Genomic DNA, 16599 nt, shown 5'->3' with positions numbered 1-16599 from the left:
ATTGAAGTAGTCTAACAGACATTTTCCTATTGTTCCTAGTTAATTTTTATGTGCAGAATCCGAAAACAAACGGATGGATTAAGTGTTCTATGTGACTATTACGATTTTGTAGAAAAGCAGGGCCGATCTTAGGGTGTCGGCTGTTCTGAAATAATAAAAATAGGCAGCATTGCACGAATGTAACACAGACCTGTCAATCATCTAGTTAAATGATACAAAGTGTCTCTTATTTTACCCTCCATTAATGTATCGGATTAATGTGACTGTGAAGAATAATAATTTTCCTAAGTTTATTATTGTATTCATAAGGATTTATTGTACACTGACCGCTCCTAATGAGAACTGACGTCATAGTTAAGCGCTCAATGTGTCCCTTAGACACTCGAAGTTACATTAGCATATCAAATTACTTACTTTTATTTTATATTGATGTGACTCGAACAACCATAAATATAATTATTTGTAGCTTTTGTCTACAATAGAATCTTGGTATTTGAAGCGGTTTGTTAACTGATACGAGGCTCTTAATAGTTTTGGAGTCCGTCGAGTACGGTAGTCAGATTATTAAAACAAAGTTAAATAATTATCTTCTTGCATAGATTTTTACTAAGTAGTTTTAATTAGTGAATACAAAGATTGTTCTAAATTTTTCCTACTACTTAACAATGACATAAACTTATGTATCTTGTGTTTAAGAGCAAAAGTAAGGTATTATTGGAAATACAAATAAATTTTGAAAGCTATAAGTTTAGTTTTTAGCCAGACAGGTTGTAATAGTGAAACAATACCAAGGTACTGAAAAAAGTACAAACTTCTAAATAGAAATAGATATTCTATAATTAGAAATACAAAATAACGGTATTCATTCAGAAAATACAATCTTATAAAAACTTAAACATGAATTTCGCGAAATAAAAAGTATATAAATCAATTCTTGCACCTACACCTAACGAACTGCCTAAGTATTCGTAATATAAAAAAGGAACTAAGTAATTCTTTAAACAAGGTCATATTTTTTACTAATATTTTAATAATTTTGTAACCTCACATTGGTTTTTTTTCATCCATAACCCTTTTGCAAACAGTGCTATAAGATTTGAGATTTGAGCTCAATATTTCTAATTTTGCTTTATCTTTACTGATATTTGGTCAGCTTTAAAACCTCCAGAAATATAAGCCCAAGTTATCTCCTGATTTTTTACAACACACAGAAACCCTTTGGGAATATAGCTTCGGAATTCCAACTGAATATTCTGTTATTTCAGCCTGTTTTATTCTTCTAACGTGCATATTTTTTTCAATTTGAATAATTTTGAATCCTTGTATTTCCACAACCACAACCTTAACCATATTTTGATTGCTTTTCTCTCACAAAAATCCTTTTGAAAACGGTGCTTCAAAGGTTGAGATTGATGTTTCTATTTTTTCAGCCTTTATCCTTTTAATGCACATATATTTTTCACTAATATTTGAGCAGCTTTGAAGCTTTTATTTTTAATTTTAATTTTAATTTTAATTTTAATTTTAATTTTAATTTTAATTTTAATTTTAATTTTAATTTTAATTTTAATTTTAATTTTAATTTTAATTTTAATTTTAATTTTAATTTTAATTTTAATTTTAATTTTAATTTTAATTTTAATTTTAATTTTAATTTTAATTTTAATTTTAATTTTAATTTTAATTTTAATTTTAATTTTAATTTTAATTTTAATTTTAATTTTAATTTTAATTTTAATTTTAATTTTAATTTTAAACACGTGACTACAAGCAACGTTCTATGTTTTTTACAACATACAGAAAACCCTTTAAGAACATAGCTTCATAATGTGAACTCAAAATTCCCGTTACTTTAGCCTGATTTATTCTTTAAATGACCTCATATTTTTTACTTTGTATTACCAGAACCGTAACCCCAAGCGAGATATTGATTTTTCTTCTCATACATGGACCCCTTTGGAAAACATTGCTGCAAAATTTTAGCACAAGATTTCTATTTGTCCAGTCTGAATTAATCTATAAACGATCTCATGTTCTTCACTATTTGAACAACTTTAAAACCTTGTATTTTCAGAAACATGAAACCAAGTAACGTCTTTTCACAATATACAAAAACCCTTTAAAATCAAGGCTTTGAAATTTGAGCACAATATTTCCGTTAATTTAGTCAGATTGGTTTATTGTTCACGAAGATTTGAAAAATTTGAAAGTCCTGATTTTTTTATCTCATATAAAATCCTTTCTTCGTCATCGGTGATTTTTTAAACCTTTATCCAAATTTCCACAACCATGACCCTAAACAACGTCCCATGTTTTGTATTAGGTATAAAAAGGAAACTATAGACACTCTATAAACACACTTTATTGTTTTCCATTTATTTTGCCTGAATACTAATTATCATAATTTTTAACTAAAAATAAATTTTCACTTTATTACTTTATTAGTTCAGACGAGATATTTTTTTCAACACTTTTTATCTCTAAAAGTAGTCATATGATTAAGTTGGGTAATTGATAACTTTTTGTAGGAAGGTTCAAATCTACAGCATACTAAAATTCAACAGAAATCATCCACAAACCCATAAAATGCGTGAGGGGTCGTTTTGAACTTTCTAGGAGTATTCGTTACCTCTAGCGTTGTTGAAGAATCATATATTCTGTTGCTTAGAAAACGTGTAAGAAATATTCAATTTTAGTCTTTTCTTCATCATCAGTGATTTTTTAAAGGTGAATATGTTTTTAACTGACATTCGTATTTCCACAACCATGATCCTAAGCAACGTCTTATTGTTTTTTATTATACAAAGGAAACTTCCAACTCTGGACACCCTATATAAGATTGTTACTTCATATGCATAAACACGCGCTATAATTTTTGCATAGAAAAAATGTAAGAAATACTCAATTTTACGCAATTGCAAGTGAGCTTTTATACAAAACATTTTTGTTTTTTCAAAAATTTAAAGGCGAACAACGAATGAAGTTTTATACTTTCCACAAATAATACAAAACAGCTTTTATGTAAAGGAAAAATCAATTAAAACACATTTTTAATAACTTTTTTTTCTTATTTTCATTATGTTATTATCAGTATCATTGTAAGTTGAATCAGAACTAAATAAATATGTTAAAATGGGAATGGTTTCTTTTATTTTCCTTTTTATATACTGGTGAAGTTGGAGAAAAAATACCAATGCCGCATCCTTTTAATTTTGCCGAAATAATTATTTAGCTCTAAATCTACACAGTAGTCGCGTACCCCCACGAATAAGCCGACACCAATATCCCTGATAAGCAAAACGCCTTTAAATATTGCTATAGTTCTTCCAATCTGAATTGCAGATTATAAAAACCCTTGCCGACAATTTTGTTTGATGTACCATAGGCGTAGATACCTCATTTTATAAACTTATTATTTTTATATACTTTTAAAAATATTTATATCTTTTGCGAGAAAGTATTCGTTGGAAGGCAATCGAATTATTATAAAGTGGAAGGAATTATACGTCGTTATTTAGACAGATGCACTTACTTATAGTCCTACTTGGAAAACTTAGATCTTAGACTTAGACTAGAAAAAAATTATACCTCCTTAACTCGCTACAACTGAATATTAATTTATAAAACGGAAATAGACGAGTAAAATGTAAGGGAGTTTGGTTTAAACAGGGTACCAGACGTGAACGAACCCTTTTTGTACCACATTTGTCTATTAGATCTTCCGTAGTCTTTTATCAGACGCAAATAATCTTGTCGCCATCGAACTATCCTTGACGATTCGATTATTGCCAACCGTTTATTCGGATTTTATTGTTTAAAACCACCTGCTGCCAAAACTTGACGCAATGTTTCTAAACTGGTATAATTGTATTCTGGATCATGTCGCAGCCCCGTTCTCCTTATATAAACTATAAATTGTTCTGCGTATAAAATATTGAGTAGCTTTGTCAACTGATATCAATTTTTCTTTACATGTCTAAAGTACGTCATATTTATTTAAAGAAATTTATGAATTAAATAAATCTCAACAAGCCCCGCCACTGCTAATCGCAGACTGTCTGGCATATTTCGAAGAAATTGTGTACATACGCCTTCACACAGCTTCGGTCAATAGAAATGCATTTACATTTACGATTCGATGTTTTCATTGGTAAACAATGGAAACGATGAGTCCACAGGGACTGACGGTTTGTTATATGTTTACCGAATTTTATACGGGGAGTAAACATTATTTTTATTTGTTAATTTGGTATGAGTGCCGTGCGTATTTATGAAATATTGATTGTTCTTCGTACAACTGTCTTCTGCAATTGATATTGGAAGAACTATAACTTCGCCACAATTTGTTTATTAAAATAAGTGGAGAAACGACTATATTTTCAATTATAATCTGAATATCTTAAACTACGCTGTTGCAAAAATTGGACTAGGTTATTTCAATTTTTTATTAACTATTTGATACACAGTATATTTATTCGAACTATATAGTTTAAGAAATTCATCAAAATTTTGCTTGATTGATAAAATCAGATGCGGTCTGCGTCGCCCATTGTTTTGACCATCCGCGTGCAACTTGTATACCTGCTAGGATCGGTCCTGTGAACGAATTTTTTCAGAAAAAAATATTAATGTTATCAATCATTTAATTATTGCCGAAGAAATTACTCTCTCTCTCTGTATGTAATATCAATTAATGTAATTTGCTCTCACTTATATGAAAATGTAGAACAAAAAGTGTCTTTTCATAAAAAATTCACCCTATACTGAGAATTTAGATGAGGAAAAGTTGAAGGAGTATTTCTAATCAAGTAAATGCAAGAAACGTTTTGAGAATTGTAACCAAATTTGTTACTTCTTAATAAGAAAAAGGTATATTTATTGTTCCCAAAGTTAGACTTCATTAATTTCGACAGCGTCGTATTACGTCAACTAATCTTAGTACAGTCATTTCAACATTAAATTTTAATAGCATGCTAACTCGCAATGAATATAATACCAGCGGTTAAGACTTACGACAAAACTTTTTATCGTGAAGATCTTTCAATTGCTTTGAACATACTTCCGGATGTATGGAAAACTTACCAATTCGAAAAAAAGATTTTGATGAAGCAGTTATAAGAATATAAAATGATTATAAGAAACACAACTGAAACTCATTATTCTAGTTTTCATGTTGAGATTTTTCTACCATAAAGAAGCTTTAAGTATTAAATTTAATACAAAAAAATCACATACCGGTGCTGTCCTACTGACCACTGTCTAAAAAAACATGTCGAATGTACAAACAAAAGAAGTAAAAACAACTAGTTGTATTGATAGAATGAGTAGTTTTTTCATTAGAGACCATCGAGGATACTAAGCAGCAGTGCCGTGAAAAATTTTATTAGATCAAATAGATCCGACGATTTAAAAAATTATTATACGAAATATACACCCAATAATGTTAGAAACCATTACGGGAGAATTGCTTTAGATATCGTTAAGCCTTCACCGACAATAGAAAATGGTGTGGAATCTTGTTGAAATGTATTATTTCATTGTTGGTGTAATCTTAAATCAAATAAATATAACTACCGTGGAAGTATTAGGTCAGGATACAAATTATCGGAAGCCAGATAATCCAGGAAATTTGTGACTAGTTGATATACACACACTGTTTCGATCGGATCTAAATTGTCAACGACTTAATGAAACAGCTGTACGATATACAGGACACAAAAGGTAGTTTCAAAGGAGATAAAATGTGGTTATTTGATATTACAAGAAGAAATTAATTTTCTACAAAATTACAAAAATCTTGGGAAATTTCGTACCTGATCAAGATACCGATAGTAATCTATCAAAACCAACAAGCCTCATTCGAAGAAAACATAACGAAGAGGAAATAGTGAAACATATCCGAAAAGATTCTGTTTTCGAGGAATTTATGAGTAAATATGGAGATAATGGAAAATTTGATTAAGTAATCATAACAAAACAATGACAATATGTATTCGAGATCTGAAAACAAATATTAATATCGATCCATCTATTGAAATATGAGAGTAGCACTACGATGCCTCCGGAACTATATCCTGGAACTTAACGTGAAAGTGGCTATGTCCAAAATAGAGATCAGCATCAGAGTTATTGAAATTGGAGTTAACCTTCTAATATGCACGTGTCCACATTTGGATTTCCAGCTATTTTTCCAATTATCAGAACGCGATGAAGACCGTGTCTGTTATTTCACCTGCAAATGTCTTTTTGAATTCGCTTGTGAGCATCTGTTTATGTTCGTACAGACAATAAATTTTTCCATGTTCCGTTCGGCAGTTAGTATATTATTTAATGCGAGACCACCACTTTTTTAATGTGATATGATAGCTCAAATTCCCTAATGTATCCTGCAGATCTTTGTGAATTCGCATTGGAGTTAACTCTTTCAAACGCAAGTATTTAATTACTGTGCGTTGCTTGAAACGATTCATTTTAATATTAAGATGTGATTCAGTCTTCTACTGTAAGCTCACTCTAGCAGATTCAGACTTGTCTGCTCCTAGCATGGATCTACGTATAATAGGTTGGTATTTGACATGATGATAAATAATTGATTAGACTTATAAATGAATTTGTCATGAGCGGACAAATGGATCAGCCTAGGTACTTGGCGACAATAATTTTTCAAACATGGAGATGATAAGGTGTGGAGGAATGAGTGAGAATAAACTTTAGAGCCAATAAAGTTTAGAGCATCGACTTCGCGTCGTGTGGTTTCAATATATTCGGACACTTTTGGGAAAAGTGAAAAAGCAGAATGAAGCCATTTAAGGAATATTAATAAATTGATAAAAAACCAAAGCAGCTTGTAAACCCGTTCACCAGCCAAATGGATGACAAAAGGGACTAATACAGCTTCAGCTGTACCCACTCGCTTACTTAAATAAAAAAAATTATTATACCCTCCCAAAAACTGTTGTTACGTGAAATCTCTTTTGCTCTTTTCATTTCAATCCATACCACACTACCCTCCAAATCTATCTCGATTCGAGCCCTGCAGAGGAAAAATTTCCTATATCGGGGCCAAGCCTAAAATATCTCTTACCTCACATAAAAATTAACTCTATTCCATTCACAAACAATCCAATAAACCTCTCTCACTTAAACAATTTTTTAAATTCTACAAATCCTTTTGCTTTATCACTGTTTGCGCAACCGTTCTTATCTCCGAGATAATGCAAATTATTTCTCGAATATTGTCGGTTCATACAACTATGTTTTATTAATTAGTTCCATAGGAAATGAAGTTGTATCAAGTGATTGCGGAAAAACAACGCAATCAAATCCATCTTCTGGAAAATAAATTAGTAAGCAATAAAAACTTGGAGTGTGGTTATTATTCAGAAGTTTTCACTTATAAAATAAATGTTAGATAATTTAAAATACCTAGTGAAGATAAAGTTAGTTTTCTCGTTTAACGATAAATTATAGACAAATATTATTATTAAAACTTTCCTATACGATACTTAACGTTCTGTACTGTAAGCGAAATAGCAACACTTTCAATATCCGCATTAAAATGTTTGCCGAGCTTCAAAGTTTTGAGATGTTGTCTTTCATAGAAGCCCTGGACATTTTCTTTTAATTTATTATTCAAATACCTCCTTTTGTATGAAAGCGTTTATTTGTTCTAATATAGATACTCGAGACGATACACGTCCTTTGTTCGACAGAGAAGAAATTCAAAGGGGTTTACTGTGAAGATGAATGGATATTGAGGATGCTGTTTTTTGTTTTATAAAAGGGTTCAAGAGGTTATACAAAATAATAATAAAACAACATGCGTCGATCCCTTTGTGGACAAATGTTTAATAAAAAATGTAAAAAACAGAGTATCAAAATGAATAAGAATATTTAATAAATTTACAAAAAACTTCGAAAAAAGGGATCGCTGACTATGTAAAAATTATCCTGGAGTATGTGTTTATCTTTATAAACGGAAGAATACTTAGAAACAAGATTGAAGAACAAATACAAGAAAAAAGGATTTTCACAGCAGGAAGGTTATCAACAGATCACGTCTACACAATTCGATTGCTTCTAGAAAAGAAGAAGGCCAAAAAGAAAAATATGCACCTAGCCTTTATAGACCTAAAGAAGGTTTAGGTCTATAAAGTCTACAAAATCTATATCACCTAATCTGTTCAGAACTTTCATGGAATATACTAAAACATTGGAAAAAGAAGTGCAAGAGATTGGGAATTACAATCAAAAATGAACATCTATACCCAGTACTGCGGACGACTAAGTAGTCATAACACAGGATGAGGAGGATCTGAGTTATATGGTGAGGGAGTTAAAGGAAGAATATAAGAAAGTAGCGCTGGAAATATATTTTGAAAAACAAAATACATATCTAGCAATGACGAATGTAAGAGTAAATAATCTGGAAGTAGATGAAAATTTGGAAATTAAAAAGTTAGATAAACTCAAATATATAGGATTTATCGTCAAAAAGGTGGCAACAACGGAAAAAGAAATCAAAAATAGATTGAGAGAGACACGAAGATACATTAAACAACTAAAAAGTGGATTATTGGTATAGATCTTAAGAATATCAGAAATGGAGAGATGGATAAAAAGAGTTATCGACTGGAGTCTCATGTGTAGAGGAAGCGAGGAAGACTCAGAAAATCTTGGCGAGATAATGTCGATAAAGCAGGAAGACAAAATTAGAAGACGGTGACTGGAAGTACAGAGTTAGATTGGGAACACGATTGAGAAAAGGAAGACAGCGGCAACTTCATTTAATAACAGATAAAAACATGACCCTTCGGAATCTGAAGAAGACTTGAAATCAAGATAATTTATCAACAAAAGTATACTCGTATAAGAAAAATTATATGAGAAGCTAGAAGAAATAACAAATTTGAATAGCAACGAAGTCTTTGCAAGCTAGTTTATAAGGGTTTTCGTAGTGGGAATAATTTCCGACCTTTCGAATACTTATGTATTCATCATTTGGAAATTATTAATTAAGTTTAGGGGCGGTTTTAAATTGTTTGGTATCGAAATAATCATTGATGTATATTGTCTTTTTCAACATTGAGTAAATAGGTTAAAGTGTAGGTGGCTTATTTACCTTTGCTCTTTCTATCAAATAAGCTAGCAATATATTTTCAGGAAATATTGCAGTTTTCTAATACCACCAAGTTTTAAATAACTGGTATTGTTTTATATATGTGTTTTCAGACTTTTCTGGAAGTAATTAAAGTTGCAGCTTGGACTAATTCAGAAATATCATGAGGAATTCTAAAAGATTGGTCATTTTCTATAGTGAAATTCACAAACGATATAAAAAAAGCTTGCAATTATCTTTTTGGGTTTTTCCGATTGTAATGTTTAATAAAGTATATGCTGTAGTATTATCTAAAAACTTGACGTTCAGTTGTTGTTTTTCGTTGTCAAGACTAATCCCACCAAATTTGTTGAAATGAGCAAGTGAAAAAGATTCCCTTTTTTGCTCAAAAGCGTAAAGTAAGAATTTTCTGAGTTTGTCAACTTTACAGTTTCATTTGAATGTAGCAATTTGTCATGATAAGGGTAACTGTAGAAAAATGAATTTTTCTTATTTCTCAATACGCCAACTCAATAAATTTCTGTAGAAGAAAATTAATTCTGAATATATACGGGCCAAACAGTGGATTCAGTCGTTAACGACGGGCCACTTACATTTACTGTTTCAGTTACTCTCAGGACAAGCGAAATAAAAAATTAATTATTAAGAAAATAAAATTGAATTATTGTTTATTAGGAACAAATTGTATCTTATTCTAAAATATAAATAAAGAAACAAAATTGAACTTAAATCTAAGGTAATTTGTTTATACAATCAATGTGAGTTCTGCCATCGTTTGTCTTTTAATAATTTACTTATGTTTGGGGACAAATCCGACGTTGACAGTAACAACAAGTCACAAATATGTTGCTCAGTTAAGGATGTGCGGTATTCATTTTTTACATAATTAATATCTGAAAAAACCTTTTTACATACATATGTTGATCCAAAACTACTTAAAAACCGTAACGCCAGGTTAGTTATTGCTGGAAATTCTCCTTTTGGTACCAATTTCCAAAAATCTGCAAAATCTTCTGAAGAATTTTGTGCTTTCGAAGACAATTTGTTAGCAAAAAGGTTTTTCAACGTATCATGATTTTGCAGTTCAACAAGTTCTAATTGAATATTGGCAGGATAAGTAACTATTTCAGCCAAACTTATTACGAAAGGATTTATAAAAATTTGTACATTTTGTGTTTTACTCTAGAAATCTTGAAATCTTCTCTGAAATGAGTGTGATAAGTATTTAATTTTGGATTGGTATTTAGAATAATTAACAAAAACAATATTGAGCTCCTCTTACAAATGTGGGGAAGAGAGCTAATTGAAAAGAGATTCAATTTTGCTTTGAATCCGCTTATCAAGTTAAACATAGTCGAATGTGAACACTCTTTACCCTGTAATTTGAGATTCAAAATATTGAGGTAATTCGTAATGTCAACAAGAAATGTAAGATCACTCAACCAGGATGTATTCTTCAGTAAAATCAACTTCGAATGGTAAAGCTCATTTCTGCTCTAAAAATTGCGACACCTGTTCTCGCAAGTTAAAGAAATGTTTCAGCATGCTGCCCCTTGAAAGCCACTGCACAGCCCAATTGTAACTCTCCATATTCTCTGATTTCTTCTTCACATAATAGCCTGAATTGACGTCTGTTAAGAGTTTTGATCGTATGTAGCGTACTACTGGATCCATAATGTGCGCCGCGAGATTTTTTAATTTGGTGCGTAATTTTAAACCACACTTGTATGGGCCACTTAAAATTCCGGGCCTAGGGTTGAGCAGCCTGGTGCTATAGTGATTCACACACACGTGCATACCTACACTCCTACCTTAATAAAAAGAAGTTAGGTCCGAGACCACTGGCAGACACTCTCAGATTTACCGGTACGAGTAAAGTTTACTACATTTCTCAATACTGGTACGTCAATACAATTAGTACACATATTTTGTACGGACATTGTATAAAGAATTCTGTATACAATGGTACGGATAAGGGAATGGTAATACCCAACATTATCCTTATAACGACTTAGTAAAATGCTTACAACTTTCAAACGTTTAAATATTATTGAATTAATTTGCTCAAATTCAACAATTGGAGGACTACATTTCTCAAATTACTGACAAAACGGCAGAAAAGGTCCCAGGAGACCTGATCAACTAGTGAATATTATTAGAAAAACTAGTTGGAGTATTCTAAATGGAAAAGTATCCGTGTCACATTCAATATTTTCTACCCAATAATTTTACGCTCCGTATATGTTATGTACACAAACTGAGGCAATGTCTCAAGACTCAGCATTGTACGTTTTCACAATAAACACATTTGAGTTTATGTAAATACACATCCCTCAATTATAACAAGATTCCAACAAACGTAAATGTATGCATTAACATTATTGACAATTATTTAGTCCTTCCTACCGGTAAAACAAAAAACTAGATGTACCTCGTAATAAAAAGTCGTATGGGGTTAATGCATTATGGTGCTCTTTCATATTTTGCACTGATTGTACGTGAATCTCCAAATGACAGGTTTGTTTCGACAGACTGTCTGTAACTAATTAATCAAAATTGAGTTGCAACAGTAACAAGATTGTAACAAATTAAATTTGTGAACGCAACCATAATATTTGACATTTGACAACCAGCTAATATGTCGATGCATCCTTCTACGATTACCACTACCTGCGCGAGAACTTTCTTCACTTCGGTGATCCTTTGTGATAGTGACATTTTAAGTTATGTGCTCTTTTTTTATTGATCTTTTGTAATAGTGACACTTTACAGTTAACATGCGAGTATTTTTGCAACAGTTCAATAACCATAATTGGCTGGATGAAGGAGCAATAAAAATAAAGATGTCGAGAATCTCAATACGACCATTCAGAATTTTCTTCCGGATTTCCTTCAAATCAGTCGACACCGTTATGAACCAGGATGACGCAGTCAACAATCCCACGGAGTTTTTAAATTCACTGAAATTGCCTGGATTACCACCTCACAATTTGCAGTTAAAAATAGGAACTATTGTCATCATGCTGCGTAATATCAATCAACTTCGACTTTGCAATGGAGCAAGCCTGGCTGTGAAAAATATGATGAATAACGTCATCAAGGCAACAATTATAAAGGGAAAATACAAAGGAGAGGATGTCTTGATCCCAGGTATACCGATGATTCCAGCGGATTTACCATTTGATTTCAAATTTCCAGTACGTCTGGCATTTACAATGACCATAAATAAATCGCTAGGCTAGTCGTTGGAAGTTTGCTTCAATCAACTTGGAGTTTCCCTGTTTCGCGCATGGACAATTATACGTCGCGTGTTGGCACGTTAGAAAACCGTCATCTTTGTTTATTTACACTCCACAAAACAAAACAAAAAATATAGTTTATCAGAAAGCTTTGAATTGATTAACAGACTCTATCACAACTGTGTGTGTCTGTCAATATTAAATTGAAATCTTATAAATAGCGAGTATTTCGGAAAAATTCTGTTTTGTAAATAAGCATCATCATGTGCAATTAATCAAAAATAATAATGTAACTTCATTCATACCGAGCATTTTTAATTGTTTTATCAAAAAAGAGATTCCTTTCGTTTGTTTTAAGTTCATTTTATACAAAAATTTAAGTCTTACTTATCGATTGAGCAGTACGCAGTCTGCCGGGTCAGCCAGTCAATTCAATACATATTTTAGATTGTGTATCGTGTTTTATCAGGTTGTAAGATATTTTTTAAGATGGAGATAGAGAATTTAGTTATACGAGTATACTATACGTATATATACTATACAGGGTGTTCGGCAGATCGTTGAACATAGGCGTGGTCATTTTCTATCTATTCAGGCAATAAAAAAAATCCAGGTCTTAAAAAAACTTTTTATAGAATTTTTTTTGTTTTTTAGAAATTTTGTCACTTTCGTATCTCTGACCCCGGAGTTGTAATTTTTTTTACGTAGTTGGACTATTTCGACGAAATTCTACTTAATGTTCAAAGTTACATGTTTTGCGAAATTTATCAATACAAAGGTGAAAACAATGTAACGGCTTTTTTGGGATGGTTACTAAGCAGGTAGATTTTTTTTACATTCTCGATCAACCATAATAGCTATCTTCCCTCTCTTTTAGTTTCTGTGGAATGCTTAAACTGGTAATAGCACGCTTATTATCATATCTTTTTTCTTTTTCACTTTTGGAGTACCACGAGTCCAATTTACACTACTGGGCAACAAAACTCGCAAACCTACGCGTCAAGAGACATAGGGCTTTCCAAAGAAGATTTAGCGTAAATGTTTGTCGGAAACCGGTTAACATGGCCGTATTATTTACCCGACAATTTGAATGGACAGAATTACTTAGAATTTCTGATGAATGACCTACCTGAGTTAGTGAAAGAAGTATTTCAGGATGATGCGCGAATTATATTTCAACATGACGGCTGCCCGGTTTATTGGAGCTTGAATGTGAGGGAATTCTTAAACGACGCTTTCCCCAACTCATGGATTGGTAGGGGTGGTCCAATTCCTTGGCCCCGCGAACGCCCGACCTTACCCTTATCGATTTTTATGTCTGGGGAAGGGCCAAAGATTTAGTATACATCACAGTTATCACAAGCCGTGAAGAATTAATTCATCGGATTGACGCTGTATTTGAAACAATGAAACAAGAGATGCGGACTACTACAGTGGAAATACCCAACCGATGCAGAGCTTACATAACCAATTAGGGGCCCCAAATCGAACAAAATTTAAATTGAATGAAGATTTTAAAATAAATAATTCAAGTTTTGATACGTTTGTTTCATTATTTTAATCCTTGTATTGATTTTAGAAAAAATCTGTAACTTCTCGAGTTTCGTCTAATTTCGTCGAAATGGTCCAATTACGTAAAAAAATTACATCTCCGGTTAGGAAGAAGATATCGATCCTATTCAACGATCATACCGAACACCCGGTATAAAAAGAAAAATGATTTTCTTCTTTCCTCTAACTATACTAAAAGCGGTGTTACAGCAGAAATTGTTGGATACATGTTCGTAACGGATTATAGCCATGCGAAATGCATCAAAGTTCGAAATATAATTAGAGCATACTGCAGGAACAAACGTTTTTCCAATCAAATTTGTTCCAATCACACAATTATCGTGTTGAAATTAAACATCTAATCACTAGAAGCAGTTTACTTCAGGAACACACTGTATTTTTTATCCATTTTGCAATAAAAAGTTTTCTAAAATAATGAGTAAAAATACATATTCAGAGGATTAAAATTTCCATTTTCAAAAACATTTCAGAATTTAGTTTAGTTTCCATAGAGTCAATGTTAAAGATAAAAAGAGTAAGTTATGTAAGAAGTTTATGATTAATTTAAATTCAAAACAAATCCTTGAAGACTAAAAACAATTTGTTTACCTAACAGTTGTGTATGTCACAAGAAAACTAGATTGAAGCCATTACTGGAATTGTTGATAACAAGTGTTTCCGAACTTTTCCAATAATATTATCATGCAGGTTTACAAGGATTATTTTGTCAAGTTATAGAAATAGAACATTCATTTCGAAATGAAAACTTTTATTGTTAATATCTAAATATAAAAAAGATTGATCACAAATTTCGGTTACGTGGCTATTCACATATGGAGGTCGATGGTAATCATTCAATAATTGAAGGGGTAAGTATAATCTGGAAAGTTTTGGCACAAATAGCTTCAAAGTTTTTAAACTGGAGGTTTTTTTTATAATTGGATTTAAAATAAAAATATTCACACAGTAAAATAAATATACTCAATATTTTTATTGTAGTAATACTTAAATTAAAAAAAAGTATTATCTAAATTAGTTTTTTTTAATTGTTTTCACTTATAGGTTGTAAGTGATTCTCTTTTTTTGAAAAGTAAAGCTAATTAGAGAGATTGGCGATAATGTAACATACAATTCCAATATTATTAAACTGGAAAAAGTTTATTACATAACTTCTAAAAGAAAACTAAGAACCCTTATACTTATGTTTTTAAATCTTAACTTATAAGAAAAAGTATAGTTTTTTTATTAGTTTGCTTTGTTCCCAGCGTTAGATTGAGAAGTAATGAGGTCTGGGGCTAATATCGAGCCCAATTAAGGAAATCAAAAGTATTCCTAATTCGTAAGTAAGCTTCTCCAGTTTCAGAAAGGCCGTTGCACGGCTATCTACTTAGGAACGCGGAGCACGACCTTTACCTACCTACTCCACGTTCAGAATTAGTTAAGGGCTCAATATTTTACAATGCAAAAAATGCACAATCACTCGCCAATTGAAATGAAATCGATTTTATCTTTTCCCGCATTTCACAATAAATTGAGGACATATTTACTGGAAAGTGCCTACTACTATGTAAACGACTTCTATTCTAATAATAATATTTAATTCCGGGCATGCTGTATATTGGTTTAATTTTTGCTCTGGACTTATATACTAATTATTACCTATAATTTTGTCATTTATTGTGGTTTTCTTCTGTATATTGAAATTTTATTTCAATTGTATCTTTATTTAGTTACTTTTATGTTTGTTTTTTAGCTTTTACAAGCTTTTGTCTACAAATTGTAGCAATTTTTTGACAATAAAGCATTTCCCTCTTTCTCTCAATAAGAAATTCCAGTTTTAAGAGTAAACCTTCTAATGTAATTTATTTTAAAACACATTTCAAGGCACCCACGTTTAAATAATGTGTCCATCTTAAACGAAATGACAAGTATGTTGTTTGTCCTTAGCTTTTATATCAAATTCGGGAAAAGACAAATGAAATTTTGTCCAAGAAATATAACCACAGTCTTTATTGCCCTGAATTTCAAGCATTTTTGACGATTTTTATGAATATGTAGCTCATTCTGATAAGGCAACGGATGATATTTAATAATCAGCAGTATTTAGTTTTTTTGACAATGCAGACATTAAAAATAATTACAGAATATATTCACAGTATTTTATTGCCCATTTTCACGTTCTAAAAAAGTATTAAATACAATTAATGAGAGGTTTCGAAAATTATATTAATTAATTACCTATAAAAATTATTCTATTGTAAAATTTAATTTTTGTGAGTTAATACAGTTTAGCTTCCGGATACAGATATAATGTTAATAGCTTGTTGGACGAAGCCAAAAGTTCGAAAATGTATTTATACTAGAGGATACAAATACTATGTTAGAACTAAAACAAACTCAACATTAATTAATTGATACATTATTGCTAACCATAAAATTATTTCTTTATAACTAGCATTAATATGGGAAATAAGAATGGCAACGTATAACTAGTCTAACAGATAAGTAGGTATTTTATCTCCGTCCCACAAATATCCAAAATTTTTGACCGACAACAACTACAAATGCGAATAAAGTATATATTCCTAAGGACTGATAACAATTCCTGATTTTTTTGGTATTTTTTTTAAAGGTCGATAGTAACATCTTATCCTGTAAATGTGTAATTAAATTCTTTACTAAATTATAAAA

Source organism: Diorhabda carinulata, chromosome X (genome assembly GCF_026250575.1).
Source record: "Diorhabda carinulata isolate Delta chromosome X, icDioCari1.1, whole genome shotgun sequence".
Lineage (NCBI taxonomy): Eukaryota > Metazoa > Arthropoda > Insecta > Coleoptera > Chrysomelidae > Diorhabda > Diorhabda carinulata.
The sequence above is the reverse complement of the archived record's forward strand: the minus strand, read 5'-3'. Positions refer to the sequence as shown.